At 41.2% G+C, this 25,266-nt stretch overlaps 1 pseudogene; it reads right to left on the reverse strand.

The window, feature by feature from the left end:
- Positions 1–346: 346 nt before the first annotated feature.
- LOC144374705 (KAT8 regulatory NSL complex subunit 3-like) overlaps positions 347–25,266 on the reverse strand; it is a 39,324-nt pseudogene continuing 14,404 nt past the window's right edge.

Genomic DNA, 25,266 nt, shown 5'->3' on the forward strand with positions numbered 1-25,266 from the left:
TATTCAAAGAATACTTTGAAAATTCTAATATATTTCTAGGGATCCAAAAATCTATGATATGCTCAAGAAAGACCAAGGAAGGTTCCCAATCTCTTGCTGACTTTGAAGCCATATATAGGCAGGAAGTAAGTACCAAAAAAGGGTTGTAAACTGCCAGGTGACTGAAGGTACACTCCTTGACAATGGGTCAAAGTTTGCTAGGTAAAGGGGCTTAGGAAATCTTTGTCCAAGCATTATGAATCACTAACTACAACTTTTCTGTTTCTTTATATGTTTTATGCTTTAAAAATTTACTTTTTAGCAACATTATTTGGTAATTCTGAAAAGTAAAAATTCTGTCCTCCAAGGTTTGTTGTTGTTGTTGCTGTTTGTTTTAGTGACATTCCTGGGATGATTCTGTAGTCTGTATTTCCTGTAACATGCAGCCAACTGAAATCTTTCTTCAGTTAGTGACACTTTAGGGAATTCTGACCAATAACAAAGAGGACTGGAGTCTTCATATCCAAGAGGGGATCATCCACATCCTATAAGGGGTATAGGGTTAGATCTGCCCAGTTCACAATCACGCAGAACTGACCCAGCATGTACGAGGATGTGTTCCTGATGCCCCTGTCCCCACTGTCAATGATCCCTGCTGCCAGCTTCACCTTACTCTTACCCCCCGGGGGCCACACACAGTGAACAGAGGAAACCCAAGGCAGACAACGGCAATGATATATTCCATGATTGACACCTTTGGACAATGGCACAGTCTGTCTGCAGGAAGGTGACTTCAGTGTGCCTCAGCCTACCCAGTGTCCAGGGGATTGGCAGACCCACCAGCCATTCCCTCCTCCCCTTCCTCTGTCCTAACACAAGGTGTGCTCTCCCATGAGAGCTACCATGAAGGGAAGTCAGGTCCTCAGATGGCACATGATGGGAGGTTTCTCACTTCAACCTTGTCAGCCTGCTAGGCCGAGACATCATCACTTTTCTCCACCAAGAGTTCATAAAATGGTAAAGGCATTGCCTTTCTCCCTTAAGTAGAATAGAACCTCTCTGCTCCAGACATCCCAGATTTTGTGGTACAGTTGCTGATTTCACGTCCCTGGGAGCAGGAGTCAGGTGGATGTGTTCTTACTCTCTGGGCTCTAGGTGTCTACTCCACTAGACTGGACAGCAGTGGGGCTCTGGACATGTCAGGGGCACTTACACAAACTAGTGGACACACAATGTAAAACAAAGGAAAAACTCCTCAATATCTTATAAAGGGACAGAATATGAACATGACATGAAAATCTAGAGCTATTGATTTGTGCCTATGAGATTTATTTTTTCAGTTGGGCAAATTAAATGGTACTCACATGTGGGAAAAAAGTAACTCAGGAGTTGTTTTTTGTTGTTGTTGTTGTTGTTGTTTGAAATGCTGATTGATGTACATAAATAAAATATAATATATTGGAATTTCCTTCAAATTAACCTGAGTGAGAAAGGAAGCAGGAAGGGGAAAGATGAAGCAAGCCTACCATGAGTTGGTTATAGCTAAAGTTGGGCAAGGGGCCCTGTGGTGTACTTACTAGCTTCTCTCACTTTGGGTCCTGCTGAAAATTTTCCATAATAAAGTAAAAAAAAAAAACACTAAAGTTTGTTTTCTACAGTTTAAAAGGCAATCATCAGGTAAGCATCTAGCACTGGGCTTGAAACACAAGTCAAGACCTTGATGGCCATCATAAGCAAGCAGTACTGCCCCCCAAGACACCTCCAAATAATACAGAAACCACTTACCTGACAGGCCACCAAAGCTCCCATGTTCCAGCCAATTAAAATGATGGGTTTGTGTGGGAAATTGCGGTGAATCTTCACAGGAAGGGAAAGAAGACAGTCAGAAGGAGGCTGCAGTCAGGAATAAACACCCCAGCACACTGGGTGTACCAGGGTCACCCGGGGTGTGCCAGGGTTGCCCAAGATAGGGTCATTCTCACCTCCAAAACTTTGCTCCTCACTGCCCTGATCATATGCTCAAGGCACTGCAGAAACCCCACTCCACTGCCATATTTTGGCAGATGGGTGGCGACAGGGATGACCTAAAGGAAGGAAGGGTGCCATGCCAAAGTGCTAGGTTCAAATCTCTCCATTCTACTTAACCTACTCTGAATCCTTCAACCTTGCAGCAAGTGGTATCTGAACACCAATTAAGAGTCACGGGATGCTCTACATTTCAAGTTCATCCATTTTTACACCCTCCTGTGTTTCTTCTCTTCCATCCTCCTAGGTCTTATTCCCACTTGGAGACGTCCTCTTGCCCCCAACAAACCTTGCCTAAGCAGCACAGCTGAGATTACCAGATGTGGTGGTGGTGTGAGGTGGGGAATGCAGAGTTAGAGGGGCCTGAGGAGGTGATAAGAATCAGAGGAGAGCCAGGGAGTTTCCTCTGCAAAGAGAAAATCCCACCTGGTGAGTGAGAGTCTCACCCGCAACTATCAGGAGTGGCTTTTATGGCTGGTCACCCAATTCATGACCCATTGCTTACAGAACTATGTTAGGCACTAATAAACAAGTGGTTAAGGGAAAAGGTTACACCTTCCTCCAGCCAGGGCTACTAGGCTACGAGTCATAACATCTCACTGCCACACTTAAGCCTGTGCCCCTCAATTCACTGGCTTGTCATGAGGAAGCACCCCTGCAGCAGGGTCCCAGGGCCTTTTCAGCAGCAGCAACCAGACCTCAGTTCCTTTGGCCCCAGTCTTTGTATTGGGTGACACAAGCATGCGGTCAATCAAGGTTGGGATCTAGAAAGACAAAGTCTAAGATGCCTCAGTGTGTAGCAAAGGTACAAATAAGTGTCTGCATGAAAAGTAAGCCCCCAGCATGCAAGGACAGAGTGTATGCTCCTTTTGAAATCAATCTGGTGAAATGCATCTGGATCCTAAGTTTATCCCCATCTCTGTACCAAACGATTTCACTAGAGAATCTTCTAAAAGGAATTATATCAATCCAGGTATGGTGGAACACACCTGTATTCCCAGCACCTTGAGAGGTAGAGGCAGAAGGATTGTGAGTTCAAACCAGTCTCAGCAAATGAGTGAGGCCCTAAGTAACTGAGCAAGGAGAACCTGCCTCAAAAATTTAAAAAGGCCTGATGTGGCTCAGTGGTTAAGTGTTCCTTGGATCAATTCCTGTTTCCAAAACAAGAAATTATATCAAAAATAATTTATACCCAGTGACATATTATCTGTTAATAACAACCAAAATACATAAACAATCTAAAGGTATATGTTAGGGAGCAGTTAAATAATTTATCCACTTGACTGAATATCTAGGATTATTTTCTTTTTTTTTTGTACCATTGATTGAACTCAGGGATGCATAAAGACAGAGACACATCACCAATTTTTATTTTCTATTTTTATATGGTCTTACTGAAGTTGCTTGAAGCCTCAATAGTTGCTTGAGACTGGCTTTGAACTTACAATCCTCCTGTTTCAGCCTCCCAAACTGCTGGGATTACATGTGTGTACCACCATGCCCAGCATGGTTTAATTTCAAATACATACTAGACAATATACAACCCACAGAAATAATCAGCACCAGGCATGGTGGCCATGCTGTCATCACAGTGATGTGAAGGATGATAAGCTTGAGGCCAGCCTGAGCTGTGAGACTCAGTCTCAAAATGTAAATAAATAAAATGCAGGTCAGTGATACAGCATCCTTTGGTTTAATCCCTAGTCCTGAGAGATAGAGAGAGAGACAGAACAGACAGAGAAAGCAAAGAACAAAAGGATTTTGCTAAAATTCTACATGTAAAACAAAATATATACAGCACTATATAAAAGGCTGTATGATGATATGAACATGCCAAATGTTCATAGAATTCCTGTGGAAATATGCATGACTTTTTCCTTATGAATTTCTGCATTTTCTAAAATTTCTAGTGACTATTTGCAGAAAAGAAAATATATATAATTTTTAAAAATTGCTTTTTCTGGGCTGGTATTTTGGCTCAGTGGCATAGCACTTGCCTTGCACATATGAGGCCCTTGGTTCAATCCTTAGGACTCCATAAAAACAAATAAACAAAATAAAGAAATTGTATCCTCATATAAATAAGAAAATTTAAATAAACCCTGCATTTTCTTCTAAAGTACAGTCTTCAAGTGTGGCTTGTTAATGAAGCCTACTATTATGTTCTAAAAACATATCCAACAATAGTGTATATATCATGACTTATACCATATCCTGTTCTTTTCCTGTCCACCAAAGATGTGACCTCACAGATGTATAAATATGAGTTTCAAATACACTGATGCTTACACTCCAAAGGAGTATCTGTGTGAATTCCACACTGCCCACAGAGGTCAAAGTGATCTCAGAGAAAGGAAAAGGTTTTTACATGTTAGAGATCCGTTTCAGGAAGAAAAAAGATTTTTAAAGATTGGAGAATGAAAAGTATCAAGGTCTGATGGAGGTTGTTAGACTTCAGAGGGAGCAGGAAAATAAAATCCAGTAATGACATAAGCAAGGGGCTGTCAGGCCATGAGTCCTCTGGATTTTAGGCCCTGCACCTCATTATAGAGATGGCACAAAGACATTACACCAGATCAAATGTAAAAACAAGACATTGTCTCCTATTTTTATTAGCATACCTGCTAGCCATGCCCTCCAAACTGACCACGTAAAGACTTTACCCAACCCCATGTCTGAATGCATCACAGGGACTGGTGGCCCCCAGCATAGGGCAGACACCAACCATAGCCTTTCCTTCCCTTTCAGTGTCTGCAAAGCATCCATGTAGGCAGCCAGCATGGGCAGACTCAAGGTATCCACCAAGGTCGTGTGCAGCCACTGGATCATCTTGGTGTCCCAACTCTCACTGGCCAGGGCCTGCCGCACCCGCCTTGCACACTTGTCTACAGCTACATGATGCAGCACTGGCTCATTACAAGCCTGAAAAATACAAGAAGAAGGAACAAGAGTTTCACATAGTTAGCAAATAGGAGGTAGGTAGAAATCAGTCAGTCATAGAGGCCTGAACTAGGAAGAGCCCACATTGGCAGATTTCTGATTTCTTACCCCTTCGTTGGCCAAGCGGGCAAGTTGGTCAGACTGCAGGGCTTTGAGGTTCTTGTTGAATAGTGTGTTCTGAGCCACTGTCCAGTCAGTACTAAAGGGAATATCTGAGAAATTAAGGACATACCCTAGGGATACTCCTCATGTATGCACAACATTTAAGGAAAACTCTGTAATCTTTTTTGATCTCCTTCTGAAATAGTATAACTTGACACAAGATTCTGTTCCCAATCATGGCAATGAATCATCTCAGCACACATTTGTATATTCTCACCTACAAGTCAATACCAGTCAATGATGAAGTCTTTTAGTGCTACCAAAGCTAATTATTTATCTAATAGCTAAAATACTCCAGCAAATGAAGATAGGGTACCAGCGTATAGAGAAATTTGAATTGCATAGGTTGTACATTTCACAAAACCTGAAACAGCAAAGCATTTGAGTATACCAAAACCTTAGATTATGGTAAAACTTCTACTTAAACTAGCTTTAAAAAGAAAAATATGACAGATATGTGACTATTCTCCCGGTCTCAATTCTACCCTACAATAATTTCTCTCCCTTTTCCATGCTTCTTAATTTTTCCTCTATGCCACAAAATTAGTAAACTTATGTCCTATATAAGTTAACATTTTGTTATCCCAGTATATGACACCACCATACACATGACCATCTGCTTACTGACAACTTTTTCTGTCCTCCAAATCAGCAGTAAACTGAAATCAGGAATCTACCCTACAGTTCTTAACCCCACATCAATGCAACCAGACAGAATTGTGGATTCTGTTAACCTGCCCATCAACCCACCCCTGGCAATCTGAATTAGGTACCCTAATTCAGACTAAGAAGCCTCCTAAAGATATGAAAACAAAGGCAATAGAAGAAAACCAATCAGAGCCAGGTACAGTGGTGCACACCTGTAATCCCAGCAGCTCAGGAAGCTGAGATAGAAGGATTGTGAGTTCAAAGCCAGCCTCAGCAATAGTGAGGCACTAAACAACTTTTGACACCATATTTCTAAATAAAAAAATAACAATAGGTCTGGAAATGTGGCTTAGTGGTCAAATTCAATTCCCAGGATTAAAACAAAACAAAACAAAACAAAACAAAAACCCACAAAAATACCAACTCAGTAATACCTGTTTACTGACTCTCCCTGTCATTAGGAAAAAAAACTACTCCATATTTTTTTTTAAAAAATATAAGTGATTGCAAGGCCCAAATAAGATTTATATCAAGGTAGTGTTTCTTATCAGTAAAAATAAAGTAAAAAATAGGGCTGAGATAACCACTAGCAAGGTAGAAAATAGTAATCAATCTACCTAGCCATATACCTATTTCAGATTCAGGTCTTTCTAAGAATGAAATAAGAAAACATCTAAAAAACATAGAAGACAAAAAGGAAGATAAATGTAGCTATATGAAAATTTCAAACCTCTGTAAAAGGTAAAAAGAATTATAAAGTTAAAACATAGTGGGAAAATGCAACTGCATTGAAATAAGAAAGATACTCCAGAGCTGGATGTTGTGGCAACACACTTGTAATCCCAGCAGCTAGAGAGGATGAGGCAAGAGGATCATGAGTTCAAAGCTAGCCACAGTAATGGTGATGTGTCAAGCATCTCCCTAAATAAAATACAAAATGGGGCTGGGGATATGACTCAGTGCTTTACTGCCCCTGAGTTCCATCCCTAGTACCAAAAAAAGTAAGAAACAAAGATACTCCAGAGGCCAATGTGATGACACCTGTACTCCCAGCATTAGGGAGGCTGAGTGAGTCATGAGGATCTAAAGATCAAAGTCAGCCTTAGCAACATAGAAAGACCTGTCACAAATAAAAAACAATGGCCCTGCTTAGGGGTGTTAAAACTCCAGAAAATTAATACAATAAGAAGTAAAAGCATTTGGGCTGGGGCCATAGCTCAGTGACAGAGCACTTGCCTAGCGTGTGTGGGGTACCAGGTTTTTCCTTAGCACAACATAACAAAAAACAAGTAAAAATAAAGTCATGCTGTCAATCTACAATTACAAAAATTCTTTTAAATAGAGTGAAGTATTAAGCTGGGTGTGGTGGTTCATGCCTGTAATTCCAGTTGCTTGGGAGGCTGAGGCAAAAGGATCGTGAGTTCAAAGCCAGCTTCATCAAAAGCGAAATGCTAAGCAGCCATTTTTTTTCAAACAGTCTGGCAGTTTCTCAGAAATTAAGTACAGAGTTCATATATATATGATCCAGCAATTCCATTCCTAGGTACTTTACACATACATTCACACAAAAACTTGTACACAGGGCCTGCTGAGGTAGCTCAGTAGAGCACTTGGCTAGCATGCACAAGGCCCTGGTTTCAATCCCCAGCAAAACACACACACACACACACACACACACACACACACACACACACACACACACACACTTGTACACAAATGTTCACAGCATCATTTTCATTACAGCCAAAGCAGAAACAACCTAAATGCCCATCAGTGATCAGTGGACAAATAAAATATGGATTATCTAATCAATGGAATGTCAGTCAACAGAAAGGAGTGATGTAACATGGACTAATAAGCATGACCCTTGGAAACATTCCACCAAGCACAAGCCAAATCACCCACCATGGAAAACATGCAGTTCATAATCCCATATACTCAAGTCCGAAAGAAGCAAATCTATGTCAAAGAGTGCACTGGTGGCTCCCAGGGACCAGTGAAGTCAGGAGGAATGGTGATTGAATGATAATAGGAATAGAGTTTCTTATTGAGATGATGAAATAGTTCATCAAACTCACTAGGGTGTTGGGGGCATAACTCTGAATTTACACTAAAAAGCACTGGCAGTACACATAAGCTGGTGAATTACAGGGTGTGTAAATAAACTTCAATAAAGTTGTTATATAAAAGGGAAATGTTTGCTAAACAAAAGAAAAATGGAGGAATGCTGATTCTGTTGGAGGCAGGGGCAGGGAAACAAAACTAGCCAGCAAATCCAGGAAAATGAATGTAAATATCCCTCAAAACCAGAGATTGCAAAACTTTGTTTGTATATTTGTTTGTTTGAGAATAGGGAGGATTATACCTGAGAGCTCATGCCTGCTGGGACATACTCTAGTACTGAGTTGTACTCTCAACACTTTCTTTTTAAATTTTAGGACAGAGTCTATTTAGCACAATGCTGACCTCAAACATGTAGACCTCCTGTATCAGCCTCCCTAGTAGCTCATATTACAGACATGCCACCACACCCAGTTTTAAATATATTTTTAAAGCCACTCAAAATATCTCTTGGATTCTCATGTGATTCTAAAAAATTTGCACTCTACTAGCTATAGACCACAAAAATGTAAAATCATACAAATGTACATTTAATTTTTGGTAGTCTGGGTGAGCCCTATATTGTAATGCAAGCTACAAAACTAGCCACACCCATCAAATTAAATTATTTTTTTATTCCACAAACTTTTTTAAAGAGAGGATTCTTAGCTAGGCACAGTAGTGCACACCTGTAATCTCAGCAATTCAGGAGGATCACAAATTTGAGGCAAGTCTCAGCAACATGAACCATGTTGCCCAGGTTAGAGTCAAACTCATGGGCTCAAGCAATCCTCCATGGATTATTCTGAGCTCTGAAAAAACACTCTGCCTATATGCCTACTGTATGCCAGGCAAGGCCATAGGGAGGCTGAGATGGCAGAGATGCAGGCCCTACTCTCAATGAGCTCACAGCACAGCAAGCTGACAGTCATGAGACAGAGTTAGGAGAAAATTCCCATTTATGTAGCTACAATAAATGTCTTGTTAAAGAGGATGAAAAAATTATTACAGGATGGTGACATTAACCCATCCCTCTGAGGAGTGGCCTACTATTGACATGCTCCTCCCAGTGCTCTGTTGGAGGAGGGGCATCTGCATCAGGCCTGGCAAAGATGACATGTCGTTCACACTCATTCATCATGCAGCACACCTTCTGGTTGTCATACAGTTGCATGGGAGATGACATGACCATCTCCACATCTATTGGGACATATTATTCCATGTAAACAGGTGAGGAAATAAGACAAGCCTACAAATGCTGCAAACAACACCATGGTTAACAATCACCTGGTTACCAGAAAATGTCTCTTTAACATAGTCTGATTTACATTGCATAAGCACATTATAGCCACAAAAATTTTTGATCCTAAGTCATCTTTCTCACATTTTTCTAGATCTCTTCCCTCTCTGTGGTATGTACTGAAGGAATATAAAACCAGCTAAAAGTTTAAAAAGTGACCAATAGCTTTTATAAAGAAAGATATATTCCTTAAGCAAATAATTAACTACATAAAGGTAATTATTATTACAAATACAGAAGCTATAAGCCACATGCAACTACCTAAATAAATTGAAATTAAATAGTACCAATCAATTTAAAATCCAGTTCCTAATCACATGAGACACGTTTCTAATTCTCAGCAGACTGGCCACCAGATCAGACCACACAGGATTACAGCATTTCTATAACTGCAGAGTTCTGTTGAATAGCACTGGTCTAGAGTTTTAAATGATTCATTAGTAAATCAACTTGTACTTAACTATATGATTGTAAGAAGTCTTTGATTATCTAGGATCACCTGTTATGCAGACAGCTTCTATCTAACTCATTTTGTGCATTGCCTACAACTAAAATGAATATAAATGGATCATTGAAGGATCTTTCACATTTTAAAATGATGCTAATAGAATTTTAGTACCATTGGGATCCTTCCCCAACACCTTAGGTACACTGTATAATCTTTGTTGCATGAAATACCATGCAAATCAATTGGGTCTACTAGCTATCTCCTCAACACCATATTAAATTTTTTACCTCAATGATCTCACTGCACCCATTCCCAATGACTGGAATAATCACATCCTTGTTAAATGAAGTGAATAACTGTGCAGTAGATTTGGTAGTGGGAATAAGAGCTGATTATCTTCTCAGATCAGAAACTGAGTGAACACTTGTGGACATGTGTGCCTACAAGACTATTTTGATTTCGGCATCTCAAACCTATACTCCCTAGGTCTCCCCAATTTATGGTACCATCCAGCTACTCAAGTCAAAGATCTAAGAGGGATCATATTTGAACATTTTCCTTTATACTGTTTCCATCCCTTTCCAGACTATCATGATGTCTAGCTCATCTCAAGCTACTGCAGAGGTGTCACTGCTGGTATTCTTAACCCCACTCTTATACTATAATCTACTTTTTAAAAACCCAAAGTGATCCTCTAAAAATACAAACTGGATCCCTAGCTTAAAATTCTCCAATGACTTCATACCACTCATAATCAACTGAGATTTCTTCTGCCAACCTCTCTCTACCTCCTACTTACAACCCACCTGCCACCATATTCCCAGCCACAATGGCCTAAATTTATTTCCTACAATATGCCAAATTCCAATTTTCAGGGTCTATGTATGAGAAAAATTATTTTCTCATATAAACCAGGGTTTATATGAGAAAATAATTTTCTAACTACCAACAAAATGAACTCTACAGAATCTCACTTTAAGAAAAAAACTGTCACAAAGTCAGATGTGGTGGCACACACCTGTAATTCCAACTGCTGAGGCAGGAGGATTTAAATTTCAAGCCAAACCATAGCAACTCAGGAAGACCCTGTCACAAAATTTTCAAAAAGTGTGGGAGATGTACCTCAGTGCTTGCCTAGCATGCACATGGCTCTGGGTTCAATCCTCAGAACCTCAAAAATAAAGTAATATAACGAGGCTGGGGCTGAAGCTCAACAGTAGCAACCTTGCCTGGCATACATGAGGCACTGGGTTCGGTCTATCAACAACTAAAAAAAGAAATAAAAAAGAATTAAAAAATAATATAATGGGGTATGAATCCAGGAGTTTCAATGTCAGCAAGAAGCTTTATATAACAAAAAGGAAAAGATTTCAAATGCTTTTTACAGGAACTTTTCAGTTATGCCTTAGGAGAGAGGCATCAAGCTTACAGTTTTAGCACAGTGCTCCATGTCTATAGACAGCCCCAGGAGGGTCACTGGGGTGCAAGATTTGGAGAGTAACCTGGGCAACATAGAATTACTCCCCTTTCATTGAAACAAAAACAAAAACAAATCAAAAATAACAAAAGCCAACCTGAATCAAATGTTAAGGAGGCCAGAAACTGTAGTGCATGCATATAATCCTTGGAGCTCCTGAGGTTGCCACAGAAGGATAACAACCTCAAATCCAGCCTCAGCAAATTACCAAGGCCCTACACAACTTAGAAAGACCTGTCTCTAAACAAAAATTTTAAAAAATGGGCTGAGGATGTGGTTCAGTGGTGGAGGACCCCCTTGTTCAATACACAGTACCAAAAACAACAACAACAACAACAAAGATTATGCTAGATATTCCCTAAAGTCACAGGTCCTATGTCTTATACAACAAAAATTTCTAACATCATTGGGAAATGAAGCAGAAACCACAATTCTATGTGTATTTAAAACACATCATGTGTTGCTATGTTTGGAGCCTGAGTTCAGTCTCCAACACTGCAAAATCAAAGGAAAATAAAACAACAATAACACATCATGGTCTCTCTTATTCTTTAAGAATCAAAGGTGGGGTGAAGTAGAATCTAAAGGGCAAAATACAAGGCAAAATAAAAGATTTCTATCTCCAAACAACTAAAGCCTCTGCTTAAGGAAAGATTGAAATTAGGTAAAATTATAACCCGTGTCCAAGAGATTAAGATGTCTGCTTTTCTAACTTTTCTCAGGAAAATTATTCAGTGCAAATATTGACACTGAGGCCTGATATTTGTATATGCTCAACAGAAATGCACAAATTAATCATCCAACCTTCCTATATAAGTACCCACCAATCATCCCTCCAAAAATCCACTCTAATCCTTACCTGCTCAGTTCTGGCAACAGTAGCCTTTAGGAAAGAATCCCAAACTCACATGGTATTCTGATGCTGCCTCAGGGGAGTGACAAAGAGTATGCAGGTGGGGTGGACATGACTGGCATCTGGGTGAGCACTCCATGGCTTTGCATAGCTATGGTCCAGAAAAAAACAGGTCCTCTGGAGGAGGAAGGGCATCTGCCTGAAGTCTGGCAAAGATGACATGCCAGTTGCACTCATTCATAACACTGTACACCTTGTTGTCATAGAGTGGCATAGGAGTCAACCTGACCATCTCCACATCTATTGGGACATCTCATTCACTGTAAACAGGTGAGGAAATGGGACAAGCCCCACACATACTGAATACAACACCATGGTTAATATTCATCTAGTTACCAAAAAATGTCTTTGCATAAGTACCTTATCACCACAAAAATTATCCTCATTCATCTTTCTCATCTTTCTCTCTAGATCTCAGCCCTTTCTGTGGTACATGCTGAAGAAAATAAAATCATTTAAAATTATATTAAAAAGTGACCAACATCTTTGTTAAGAAAGACAAATAATACTGGTCGAAGTGGCCCATGCCTATAATCCCAGTGGCTTGGGAGGCTAAGGCAGGATAATGACAATTTCATAGCCAACCTCAGCAAAAGCGAGAAACTAAGCAACTCAGTGAGACTGCGTCTCTAAATAAAATACAAAATGAAACTAGGCATGTGGCTCAGTAATTGCATCCTCCTGAATTCAATCCCTGGTTACCAAAAAAGAAACAAAAAGACTCAATAGTGGGTGTGAAGTGGAATCTAAAGAGGAAAAACACAAGATCTCTAGCTCCCCAAAAAAACTAAAGCCTGTGCTTAAGGAAAGATTAAAATTAGATAAAATAAAAAACAGTCTCCAAAATACTATAATTAAGGGCATCATTTGATCATCAGAGTAGTACATATCAACAGATCTCAAAATGTAAGAAATAAGACTGCCTTAAAGTTCAAAACAATTGCCAACAGGTTTATTTAAGCCAATGTAATTGTATCTCCTATCAAATAATAATATCATGAAAGCTGCTTGCCGTATAATACTGATTGGCTGAAAATATTAGACTAAGAAGGTTTTAGATTAACCTATGGGTGGAAGTTCTGTCACAATGAGAAAGCAATGTCTTGGGAATTTGCTCCTAACATTTATGTGTGAGGTCAGCAAATGCAAAATGACTGTTGTTGTCACTGTCAAGCAAACCACAGCACTACACCAAAGTGACACAGGTCTAACCCTATATGGCAATTATTTATTAATATATTTATTTATTTATATATAGTACTGGGGATTCAACCCAGGGACCCTTACCATTGAGCTACAATCCAGCCCTTATTATGTTGAGACAGGTTCTCCCTAAATTGTGGAGGTTGGCCTTGGAATTGCTACCTCCTAAATTTCTGGGATTACAGGCATGCCAAATCATACATGGCCTGTGTGGTAATCTTTTTTTTTCTGTTACCAGGCATTGAACCCAGTAAGTACTTAACCACTGAGCAATATCTCCAGTCCATTTTTATGCTTTCTTTAGGGTCTTGCTATGTTGCTGAGGCTGGCTTTAGACTCACAATCCTCCTTCCTCAGCATCAAGAGCCACTGGGATTACAGGCACATGCCAATGTGTCCCGCTGTATGTGGCAATCTTTTAAAATCAAGATCTCAGCATTTATTTTTATCAATTTAATCCTTTTCAATTTCTTTTTCTCTATCTATGGCTTATCTAAGTGGACACCCTTCTCTATTTTCCTTTACATGTCTTGCTTTTCTAACTTTTCTTAGGACAAGTCTTCAATGCAAATGTCCACATTTAGGCCTGATATTTGTATGTGCTCATCACAGATGCCCAAATTAACATCCAAGCTTCCCACACAGCACCCTCCCAGTCACCCCCATGAAAGTACTTACTTCCCAGTTCTAGCAGTAGTAGCCTTTAGGAAAGGAACCCAAACTCACATGGTATCCTGGTGCTGCTTCAGGTGAGTAACAAAGGTCATGCAGGTGGGGTGGGCACTACTGGCATCTGGTTTGGCATTCTATGGCTTGGCATAGCTGTGGTCCAGAAAAACTGGGTCTCACTCTCTTTCATGCACTGAAAGCAGGAAGAGCAGTGAGGTGCCCATGGGACAAGCTGAATTCTAGAAGTTCCTCTACCCACCCCTGTGGGTCCTCTCAGTAAAGCAGCAGCAACTCAAGGCATGGATATCTGTATCCAAGTCACCTGCAGCAAAAAGTGTCCATTTAAGTCAATTGGAATATTCTAAATTTCTCCAAACATAGACTATCTAATGGGAGTCAACATGACCTGCTACAGATCCTACTGCCCATATATTGTACAGAACATCTTTGCCCATGCAGGGAGGGCTCCTGATATCCCAGAACCACCAGCAAAAGAGTGATGGTGTCAGGACATCCTCCATACTCCATCTCCACAGAAAACTGGAGAACTGACTGCCTCCATGGTTCACGAAGACTTGCCCTGGACTGACACTGAATTTACTGGGCCAGCACCACACTTTCTATGTGGGCAGGAAGGAGTCTGGTCATCAACAGGTATCACAAACATGAGTTCCACAGAAGACAATGGTCTCTTGTTTCCAGTCTGTAAAGCAAACACGGGCACCCTTATAGCAAGCCGGCCATGTGGGCCACCACCAGGAAGTTAACCACAGCCTGGGTTCCCTCTCCTCCTCCTGACCATGGTATACCCCACAACCGTTTTGCAGTGACTGCGGGATACTCTGAAATCTTGGAAAGACAACAAGGCATGCTCCCCCGAGGCAGTGTGAACCCAGCGTTGCCAGGGAGCCCTTTCTCCAGGCCCAATGGAGCCCCCTGCAAACCATCCCCAACTCAGGCACCCTTGGGGTTCCCGCCACCAAACCTGAAGAGGGTCCCTCCTGGAGGCAAGGCTTGTGAACCATGTGGAAGGCTGTGGCTTCGCCAAATTTGCTGTGGGTTCATGATGAGGAGGAGCCACCTGGATAGGTCTTGTGTCATTGTGGCCCCAGACACCAGTCCCAGACCCCGTATGCACGTCCTGCCTTGAGCGAGGCCATGACTCTAGATCCTTCCCCAAGTCCAGCCTGCAGCTCACCCGTAGTCAGGGAGCTAGCCCTTCTGAGCTGGGTTCTAGTGCGCTTGCGCGGTACCGCCTCCATGCCCTGGCAAGGAGGCACGTGCAAAACGCCAAAGGATCAAGGCACCTGATAGGAGGGAGAGTAAGCCACAAAGTCCGGCGTGGACTCACCTGCAGGGACTTGGTTCAAAAGAGCAAAGTCAGGAACGCAATCTAGTTTCTGAAGCAGAAATTTCCATGACCTACGTGTTTAGCAGGGAAGAGGAGCACACAAAATGAGGTCAACCCAGACAGCCCCCAATGACTGCCTTTTTCTCTTCAGGTGCTCCCTTTGCCTAAGTAAGCCCCACAGACCCAGAGCAGGGGTGGGAAGGAATGCACCAAACCCTCCTCCAGAGCAGCCTCCTTGGATTTACTCTTTAGGAATATGCATGTTAACTCATTATCTCCTATACAGGATTGAAAACTCAGGTCTAATGGGATTTATTAATGAGCCGGGGGTGAAGTGGTATGAGTTTGGCCCTAGGCTCATCCCCAGCAGAGCCAAAAATGTTAAAAATATTTTACTAGTTAAGAAATTTCTCTTAACAGAAGAAACAACCACAAAAAACTAAAAAATTAATTTAAAAATAAATTAATTAATTGCAATATAAGTTATGAACCAATAAATAAATAAATATTCTAATAAATAAACTCTATTAAAAATAATTACCAAGAACTGGATGAGGTTTATTACTAGAGCACTTGTCTGACACACTAAAGGTCCTGGGTTAGATATGTAGCAGCACAAAATAAATAAATAGCAAAAAAAAAACATGTTTATGCAGTTTTTCTGAGTGTTGTTGGTCCTTCCAGGAAGTATAGAGGGAAGTCAATACCAGGGCTTTTTCCTGAGGAGTATAAGGAATAAAGGGAAGGTAGTTGGAGGACGTTGAGGGTGTGAGTGGAATCTCACCTCCAACATTAAACTTCCAAACACTAGGTAGGATCCCAGCAGGCAAGTCTTCAGCTTTCTCTTATCTCCAAATGAACAAATGCTGAGAGTACAACCCAGGTCATGAAGTTGTCACCTGTCAAGAATACAAACAGAAAACTAATCAACAAATATATGAGAAAATGTTCAACATATATTACAATTACAGAAATGTAAATCAAAACTACTCTAAGCTATAATTTCACTCCATTCAGACTGGCAGTTATTATGAGGACAAACAACAATAAGTGTTGGTGAGGATGTGGAGGAAAAGACACACTCATTCACTGCTGGTGGGACTGGAAATTGGTGCAGGCAATATGGAAAGCAGTATGGAGAATTCTTGGAAACCTGGGAATGGAACCACCATTTGAACCAGCTATCCCTCTCCTCACACTATACCCAAAGGACTACAAAACAGCACACTAGAGAGACCCAACCACATCAATGTTTATAGCAGCACAATTCACAATAGCTAAACTGTGGAACCAAACTATATGCCCTTCAGTAGATGAATGGATAAAAAGATGTGGCATATATACACAATGAACTTTTACTCAACAATAAAAGAGAATAAAATCAAGACATTTGCAGGTCAATGGATGGCATTGGAAAGGTAATTCTAAGTAAAATTACCAATCCCCTCCCCCTCAAAAAAAAAAAGCCAAATGTTTTCTCTGATATAAGGAGTCTGATTCATATTGGGGTATGGAGGGGGCACATGAAAGGAATAGACAAACTCTAGATAGGGCATGGGGGTGGGGGATAGGGAGGAGACAGTGGTTAAAAAGGATGGTGGAATGTGATGAACATCATTATCCAAATTACATGTATGAATACATGAATTCACGTGAATATACATTGTATTCAACCACAGATATGAAAAAATGTGCTCTGTATGTGTAATATGAATTGTAAAGCATTTCACTGTCATGCATAAAGAAAAAAGAAAAAAAGAATGCAAATAGATTTCAGTATGGCATTACCATGCAGAGACACCCTGCCCCTACGAGTTACCACTGAGCTGTTGGAGAGCTGTCTAGAAAGGGAAGTGGCCGAAGCAGAGTGCTGAAAGACCAGTCAAGTCATCTCAGAGAAAGGATTGTAAGCCTTGAGAGGGCCAAGACAGAAGGGACAAATGACCATTTTCTTTAGCCCACACATTTCTTTTTTAAGTATTAATATTGTATTCAATTGCAACTTTTTTTGGTACTGAGTTTTTATCCCAGAGACCCTCTACCACTGAGGTTCATCAAAGCAGGACCTCACTAAGTTGCCCAGGCTGACCATGAACTTACAGTCAGTCTTCCTGTCTCCGCCTCCTGAGTCACTGATTACAAACACATCATCGTACCTTGCTCAGTTACAAACTTTTCCTATTGGCCATGTTTTCAGTCAGTAGCTGGACATGGGGGGCCAATGTGATAAAAGGGGTAAATGACTGCACCCTGTGAGCTCCAGCCTTCACGTCCTACCTGGACTGCTCCTACAGACAACGAAGACCTCTTGGGCATAACTATGAAAATGGTAGCCTATCAGAAGTTGATGGTGCCCAGTGCCAACATGCTTGGGTCCCTGTCCTCAAAGCATCAGCACTTTCTGGTGAGGAACCTCCAGGTTGAAAGTCCTTGTGATCCGCCTGACATCTCTGCTGTGCTCCCCAGCCATCCCCTCCTGTTCACAAGACCCAGGTGAGATCCAGCTTCAGGTCCTGAGATCCCCATTTCAGCCTCTGCTCCTCCAGGAGCCTTTCTGGAGAATGTCTACCTGTGGATGGGGCTGGAGAAGGTCTGGTGAAGCAGGTCCTAGTAGATGCTGGGAGGCAGAAGAAAAGGACCTCTCCTTCCAAGTCCTTGGATTGTTGGCTAAACAAGTGAGGCTCCTGCAGTTCAAATCAAACTGTGCAATAGAGTGTAAGCAGGGTGTGAGGGGCCCAGGGAAAGGTCTGCAGATGCCATCTGAATTCCAGAAGCCCATCCCATGCATTTCCAACTTCCCTCTGATTCATAGCCTACAGCTAAACATTGCTGCTACAGGTCAGTCTGCTTCCCAGCATGCCACCTGCCCAGAAGGCACAGCCAGCCTTGATTTCTCCTCTTCCTGCATCCAGTCAATGGCCAAATCCTAGCTCTTCCTATCACCAACTGCCCCACTTCTCCGTTATCAGGCCCATTCCCTGCCTAGTGCCACCATCGTCACTTCCTTTGACCACACTGACAGACAGCCTCCTACTGAACTCCCAGACACAGCTCTCTGCTTTCCATTCTCTTTGCATTTTGAACCCAGAACTTATACATTCTAGGAAAGTACTCAACCATTGAGATGAACCCCTAACCCTCCCCATATATTATTAAGTTAATATCGTCTTTCAAAATGGTCTGACCATCAAGTCATACACCTGCTTTAAAAAAATCCCAGTATCTTGGGACAAAACCTTGAGCCTTACAGTGGTAGCCATGGAGTCTCTATCTATCCACAGTTCCTAGAATGCTGTTTATTAGAACAATGTAAAGAAAACTCCCCAAAGAAGAAGGGGAGCCTGAGCCCCCAGCGTCTCCCACATCTTTTCCTCTATGGGTTCAGGTGATGGTGTGTGAAGGGGAAAACTCATGGGCAACAAAGTCAGGACATAGGGAAGGTAACCATTGCAGGCCATCAGCATCACATTCAGATGAAAATGGGAAATAACCCTTTCTTTATGAGGTAGGCTGAGTGGGGCAGGTCGGGCAAGTGGGCCAGTCAGGAGGTGGAAATTTCCTGCAGTCAACCAGTATGCTTGCTTCTTATCTAGGGTGTTTTCCAGTACTTCTCCTGCAAGCATTTACTGATCACCTACTGAGGGCAGGGCACTGTGTTTGGTACTGGAATACAGAATACCATGATTTGGAGCTCTGCATTTGAGGAGCAGGTGGTCCAGAAGGGAGTGGGCATAGCGCTTGAACCCAAAATCAGTTTCATCAGGGAAAACGAGGGCTGACAGGTCTGGGAGAACTATTAACGGAGACATGAAAATGCAGGTACAGGCCCTGTCCCTGATGGACCCCCAATTTGCAGCATCATGTCTGATCAATAGAAGGTTCTTTGTAAATACTTGTTAAATTAATTGGTGAATAGATGAAAAAACAAAGGCAAAAAGACAATAGATGATGGTAAGTGTGACTGAGTAATGAGACTGAAGCAGCAGAGAGAACTCAAATAAGGCTCTATAAACCTTGAAGGAAGAGTCTACCAGGGAAAGATGGACAAAATGGAGAAAGATGAGTCAGGAGAAAGGAAGAAATTGTGCATTCAAAGGCCTGAAAGCAAGAAGTGCCTTCACCTGTTGGTGGAACTTTAAATATGTGGATGACTGGTGGGGAGTCTACCCCTTCATTCATGTGTGCTTAGTGGTTTTGATCTATTCAATTCAGACCACTTCTAATTAATGGGTGCCATCAAGATCTAGCAATATATGCCACTTCCCTCTATGATCAGTATCAATGGGATATGCTTCCAGTTATATAAAACAAAATATTCACATAGAGACTTTGACATAATTTAAGAAGCCATAGTTTCTATTGCTATATTGAACAATATCAATTCCATATATCTGAGTTCCAAAGTAAATGACAAAACTCTAAGTACCATGGGCAATATAAGGAATACAAGATATGGCCTCTGAACTAAAAACAAAATGATGATATAAATAAATGCTAAGCCCTTACCATCTGAGCTATACCATGTCTTTTTAAATGTAATCATAGGTTTCCTACTCATTCTGATAAATAAGGGGCCTTGGTCTCAGAGGGATTTAATACTCACTAAAAGTTACTCAATGAATGCAGAACAGCATCTCCCCAGACTGTCATGTTGAGAATTGAGACACAGAAGTTGTTCTAGCCTGTTTTATATGCTGTAGGAAAACACCTGAGAAAGGCCAATGTATAACAAGGGATATAAATGTTGGCATGCTGTTCCAGCTATGTTGCTTCCATGGGTCCCTCCCTGGGGAAAGGGTGCCCACCTCACAGAGGATGGCCAGGGATCCAGTAGAGGCCCACACACCGAAGATCACCTTAAAAATTCCTTTTAATGCACATCTCTGAAGCCCCACCTCACATTTGTGCCATGAGGGGCAGGAACAGATCTGTACCTCCCTTGCCTGCCTCAGGCCTCCACGACAGTGGAGACAAGGTTGACTAGGGACCCTTGGGAAGGCATCAACTCACTGAAAGGTAGCAACCACAAGCCATGATGAGATATATACCAGGGTACATGGTCTAAGGCCACAATGCTTCTAGCCATCCTGGACCCCAGGGCCTGGTGGGAAGGTGTAGCCTTGGTGGTAGTTTGTCACAGGACTACTGAATCTGACCCCCTCTTGGCCCAGCATCATGCACATTCCTTTTCTTCCCTGCACATGTGACACTAAGTGGCTCCTGGGCCAGCTCTGACCCATACCTGTCCTTCTCATTCCCCTGCAGGGTCATTCTTATTCCAATGCCACTCTATCCACAAGTATTTGTGGCACAACACAATCTCAAGCAGGGAGCAGACACAGCATCCAGGCCACCATCCTTGGCCACCTCTACCCTTGCCACTGCCTCCCTCTCTGAAAGGATCTGTGCCAATATTGATCTCAGCAGCCTCATCAGGCATCCAGAGACCAAGTGAAGTGGTCTCTGCTGACTTATAGCTGAGCTGTTCCAGCCAGCCTCTCTCCAAGAAGGACTCTAATGTGAGGTCTCCACTGGGTTGCTCCAAACTGGGGGCAACAGCCAACCTCAGAAGAGACCTTGAACTTTCATCTGGACAGAGGTGCTCCATTAAGAAGGTCTGAGAGAGGCTGTGGAGACAGTCCCAACCCTGATCATCTTTTTCCAGGAAAGAAGAATGGAGAATGATCTCTTCCTCAGTTAGGGAGGTGACCTCTGAAACCTGAAAGTGAAATCTTCCCCCTCAGAGTGTCCACTTCTGTCCTGGTTAACTTGAAGGAGCTGGATAGTTGGCATCTTTGGACCCATTGGTGATGGAAGTGAAATCGAGTCATGTGAACAAATATGCAGGTAAGACTTTTCTTTGGGATTCCATTTTGTAAGAGAGACAGCTCCCACTGGAAGACCTCAGGTTCCCTCACTGGATAAAAGGCAGGGGATATTTTTTCCCCTGGGGGTGGGTTGTTAGTTGGCTAGAGGTGTTCTCACCTCAGGTGTTTTTCTCTGAGTGCATGCAGTGCATCTGGCCTCAGTGATGCAATACTGACTCTGGTGGGGTGGCACACACCAAGCTCTTAGGGTCTGCTGACAGCCATGAGCCAAGGCCCAGAGTGCACTGGCCCTTGGCCCCTATGATGCTTCCTGTCTAGAATGCATGTTTGGGCTTTTCCCCTGCCACACATGTCCTGGGATATATATTTGTGTTCAGAAGTAGAGAGGGTGGAGACCTGTCAGCAGGTAGTCCTTCCCTTCCAGATCATTTCGAATGAATCCTTTGTGGTGTAAACAGTGTAATGTGGCACAAACCCTTAGAGAAAGAAGGGCTGTGAGTTGCTCCTACATGGGGTTTCCTTCCTCCAAGGAGGTTACAGTGGTGGGGTGGGGTGCTTCTGGGGTACTCTTCCTATGTACTGGAGTTTCATGGGTGGAACCAGCAATGTGGAAGATAAGAGAAAGTAGCTGATCTGGTCACATGACATTCCTTTACCTCCCCCACCAGGCAGTGGTGGGAAGGTGTGGGTAGGTGCCTCATAGAGAGGAAAAGCAAGGCCAATTATATATATATATATATATATATATATATATATATATACACACACACACACACACACACACACACAACATGGTGAATGCCTCATTGAGGGAAGGAGGAGGGTGGATGTCTCATACAGAGGTGGAGGATAGTGAATGTATCCTAGGGGTTAAGAGGCATGAATGTTTCATAAAGTGCAATAGCTGGGGTATGACTCATAGTGGATGAACAGGGGGGAATGACTCATTGAGGGAAGGAGGAGGGTGGATGTCTCATACAGAGATGGAGGTTAGTGAATGCATCCTAGGGGTGAGGAGAGCAGTGAATGCTACATAAAGTGAAGTAGCAGGGGTATGCCTCATAGTAGATGATAAGGGGCAATGACTCATATGTTGCAGTAATTCACTTGCAGGTCAGCATGGGAAAACAAAGAAGAAGAAGAAGCAGAGCAAGCAAAGCAGCAGCAGAAAAAAAGTCCTTTATTGTGTACAAGCAATCTTTTTATAGTATTGTGAACAAAAAGGCAGCCTTCCAACTTCAATAAATCAGGTCTTTCAGCTAATTAAACATAGCACACAGAAGTTTTACTTTCTAATCAGAAATGACCCGCTTCTCATGGCTAATCTACTCTCGGCCTGGAGTATGCTGAGCTCTGCTCTTTGTTTAGAACAGATAAAAAATTTTTCTCAGCGCCCTCCTAGCCCACTTGGCAGAACATCCCGTTTGCAGGCAAGTTCTCCCAAGGTCAGCAGACACCTCGTTTTCAAGCATGTTTGTTGTTACCTATCTAAACCTTGAAGAAGCCTCTCGTTTGCGAGCAGGCCCTCCCAAGGACAGCAGACACCTCGTTTGCAAGCATGTCCGCTGTTACTTATCTATACCTTGACAGAATATCCCGTTTGCAGGCAGACTCCATCAAGAACAGTAATAGTAACGCAGTTACATTTGATTCTCTACATCTCCCTCCTTTTGTTTTTATAAATGAGCCTTAGCAGAAGCGACAAGAGAGGTTTCATGTTTCAGTTGCTTTTGCTTTTTCCAGCATTGGATGACTATATACAAAACAAAACATAAAACAAAAATTATTACAGTGTTATCTAAAGAAGTTGACAACAAGGTAGAGAAATGACTTAAAGGATTTAAATTAGCAATACTTGAAGACAATTTTTGTAAAATGTCAGATCCTGTTAGTTCAGGTAATGTCTTACTAAAGGTGACCATAATAGTCTTTTACAAATTCATAATTTCAAAAGTTAAATTTTGATGTCCATTTAACCGTCTTTTAACAGTTTCCCAGGAATCACTGGTATTATATGGCACAGGAGTCACACAAATATGAGAAGAATTCCAGTCACACTTCAGAACACTTCTGGTAGCCAAGATAGTCACTTGATCGCCAAGCCAGGAAACAGTATGTTGTAAATTGATCACATCTGTAGTTAATTGAGAGTTTAAGTCCTTTTGTTGTTGCCATATTAAATGAGCATCTTGATGCCATGTTCTCCATGAAATTCGCAGTTTGAATGTCTTGATGCAAAGCAACACTAGCTATCGCTGCAGTGGCAGTTACAGAAGCAACTGCAAGGAATGAAGCTATAACTATTCCTATTAATTGTAGTGAGCAATATAACAAAACTTGAACAGCATTGTACAAATGAGTAACAGACAATGAATCAGAGCAAGGATGAGTCAACTTAACAGGCACCCACAATTCTGTGTGAGCTTTAACAATAACTAAAGAATAATTATTAATTTCTATTAATTCCCAATTAGTTCTATTTCCACATTGAATAAGATAACATTCTATACATGATATTGTTCCCCAAGTTACATTCCATTCCCAGTTTTCAATCATAAGAGAATAAGGGAATTTAACACATGTAGAAAAATAAGTCAGATTATTATGTAGATGTACTTCAAAAGGAGAGGAATGGGATACATCTAACTTGAAATTTCCAGTCCATACAGTGAGTTTCCCAGATACTGCCCATAATTTTCATATATCCCCTTGAGTATTGGAAAACCTTATATCCTGTAACATTGGAGAGACCAAAGCATAATGTTGCATTTTGTCTCATTACCCCAAGCATTTATTGTCCCATTATGTCGATGCCATCTTAAAGTACGATTTGACCAACTTTTTATAAATTTAGAATAATTAGGATTCAACCCAACTATAGTGATATTTTGATATTTGACTACTGTTTTAGGGTGATGATCATGACATTTTTTTTTCACTTTAAATGAGTTAAAAATGTTTCAAAATATTTAGCTGAACATAAAGGAAGATGAGTTCTGACAAAACATTCTTCAGATGATAGTCATGATTGATTAACATACATACTAGAAGTATTAAATCCTCGGGAAGATATGACAGTAAAAACAGCAGTAGGGTAACTATGATAATTAACTCCCCAACTAATATAAGAAAGAGTTGTTATGTGCTATAAGAGGCAAACAGAAAGAACGAGCCCCTATACACAATGGGACTCCTTCAACAGCTACAGTTATATTAGAAATATTATACAGATTTTTATAGAATGGAATATTTTAAATTCCCCCACATACATTAGGGGGGAAAATTAGTATTATTAATACACACACGAACTTCAGGTTTTCCCCAGGAAACACTGTGCACCAAAGGAGGGTTAGGAACATAGGCCCAATAAGCAAAAGAATGAGCAGAAACTATACTTACCTGGCAATTAATAACTGCAAGCATAGCTAATAAAAGATTAACAGGATTTAAAGGCTGATTTGCCTTTTGAAGGGGTTTTTTTTTTCAGCTTCTTGAATCAACTTTTTTATCTGTCCCCATGTTGGGGGGTTTGCTGTTCTCGTTGCCATTGTAGAAGCTCTCTGCATTGCCAGCTCCTGAAATTGTCTGACAAATGGGTCACTTATTCTGCAATTTGATAAGTCTTGAAGGTACCTAGAAAGGTGTTTTACCTGTAGAAATAAGAGCAAACCCCCTTCCCATGTGGTGCAACAACTTAGAAATCCATTCTTTATTTTCATCCCTGTTCCACATAGGTATTTCCAATTTGTAGAAATAATGGCTGAGATATAAATGTAGAGAAATGTTGCTGGGCTGCAGGAACCTTGGAAGTTGACCAGACATTTAAAAAATTTAAAGTTAGTAAAGTTTTATGAAGTATATTTTGAGGTATATAAGCCATAGCCATATCCCCCCTTTTGATTTTTAATATATATATTTTCTTAACGTATGATTTGTCCTTTTTATAATAGCTTGACTCTGACTATTACAAGGTATGCCAAATGTATGTGTAATGTCATGAATGTAATTTTTGTGAGGTATATGCAGGTGCATTGTCAGTTTAAGTTCTTAAGGAATTCCCATGATAGCAAAAGAAGATAATAAATGAGAAATGATTGCATCAGCTTTTTTTTTAAGATAAACTGTAGCCCAAGAAAATGAGTATTAGTGTCAATAGTATGATGTACATATCTTAATTGTCCAAATGACTGAATTATAACAACATCCATTTGTTAAAGGGCATA

The sequence above is a fragment of the Ictidomys tridecemlineatus genome, unplaced genomic scaffold (genome assembly GCF_052094955.1).
Source record: "Ictidomys tridecemlineatus isolate mIctTri1 unplaced genomic scaffold, mIctTri1.hap1 Scaffold_83, whole genome shotgun sequence".
Lineage (NCBI taxonomy): Eukaryota > Metazoa > Chordata > Mammalia > Rodentia > Sciuridae > Ictidomys > Ictidomys tridecemlineatus.